Raw genomic sequence first — 2,002 nt, forward strand, 5'->3', positions numbered from 1 at the left:
CTGTATAGGCTGAAAATACTCGATTTGCTTTCTACAGTATGATCTTTTAGCACCAATAGATGGCAGCAGTATCCACAAGTGCTTATTCGTTTTCAATTTTTTTATGTAACATATAATATTTATAACTTAAAAATTTTAAAGAACTTTGTATAAAAAAACGGAAATAATTTTGTATTATAAATATAAATTATTTCAATAATTATATAATTTATTTTTATACCCCGTGTGGTGTCCGGGATAAGAATAACCCCAATGTAGCCATGCATGTCGTATGAGGCGACTAAAATGCGTATCCAGGGAGGTAATGGATGGCAATGCAGTAGCCAATGAAGTTTTAACTGAGGCTCGGCTATTGCTGTTACCCTCCTGCCATGATCAGAGATTATAGCCCTATATTACTCTATCCATACATTTTCTTTACAGCTAACGGGGAATATGAAAAGCATTTTTGCTTCACCCATCTAGCCAAAAAAAAAAAATTATGTGGAGATTCAGAGGGTAACAGATGGCAATGAAGTTTTAACTGAGGCTCGGCTATTGCCGTTACCTCGCCATGACCAGAGCTTATAGCTCAATACCACCCCATCCATATATTTTCTTCTACAGATAAAGGGGGATATGAAAATCATTCTAGTTTCACCCATCTAGCAAAAAAAAATTATATTATCATCATAAAACAATAAAATTAAATAGATGATGATGATCATCATCATCATCACGAACCACGGGCTCACTGCCCGTGGATGACTGATGCCTGTTTCACTATCTTCTTCCACCTTTCTTTGTCCAGTGCACAGTGTCGCAGTTTTTGTACACCCATTCCACACCAGTCTTTTATATCTATCCATTCTCTGTATGGTTTACCTCTTCTGTTTAAGCCATCCAAAATAACAAACATAAATGTCTTTATCTTCCGGTCCTCACTCATTCTACACATGTGTCCAAATAATTGCAGCTTCCGTTTTATACTCTTCTGCATTAGATTCTGTTTTGGTTGTATCTTTCAAATGACAAAATTCTTTTTCTTGATTCCTTATTTATTACCCACGTTTCATATCCGTACAGTACACCGCTGAAGATGCATGTTTCCAGTACTCTTAGTTTTGTTTGCAGACTGATCACTTTACTTTTCCAGATGTTATCCATGGCCTTCAGATTTGTTCTTCCCTTTGCGATCCTGATCTTTATTTCTTTTTTACAGTCCAAGTCATATGTCATTTACTTCCCAAACATGTGAATTGTTCTGCATTTTCTATATCAGTTCCATCCACTTGTATCTTTTATTTCATGTTCTTCTCGCCAAATACCATTGTCTTTGTTTTTTCAAAGTTCATAACAAGTCCAAATCTCTTCCCTTCCTCATTTAACAGTTTCAGTGTTTTTTGTAATTCTCCTTCGCCTTCTTCAATAATAACAATGTCATCTGCAAATCTCAGATTGTTAATTCTCATTCCGTGTAAAGATATTCCTTTGGCATCTTCTTTCATTTTATCCATTGCTCTTTCTAAATGTGCAATGAAAATGCTTGATGATATTGGGTCTCCCTGTCTAGTACCTCTGCTTGTTTTAAACCATTTCCCCAAATCATCACCTATTCTAACTGCTGCATCTGCATTCTGATAAACATATTTTAATATAGCTATTAGTTTTTTATCAATTCCATAGGATTCCAGAACTGCTAATGTCACTTTCTGGTCAATACTGTCAAATGTTTTCTGAAAATCAACAAAGCAAGTATATATGTTTCGGTTTTTTCTCCTAGCTTTCTCTGCTATTAACCTCATTGTCAAAATCTGTTGAATTGTTGTTCTATCCTTCCTAAATCCTGCTTGCTCGTCTGCAAGGTATGCTTCCAATTGTGTTCTCAATCTTTCTGTCAATATGATCATCATCCCTTTACCAAGGTGACTTATCAAGGCAATTGTTCTATAATTTTTTTTGATGATGATGCAGGTGGATAACTCCATCTACAACTATTAGAATTCGAAGAAATAAACTTAAA

This window comes from Typopeltis vanoorti, chromosome 9 (genome assembly GCF_054136105.1).
Source record: "Typopeltis vanoorti isolate ZY-2024b chromosome 9, IOZ_Tvanoo_1.0, whole genome shotgun sequence".
NCBI lineage: Eukaryota > Metazoa > Arthropoda > Arachnida > Uropygi > Thelyphonidae > Typopeltis > Typopeltis vanoorti.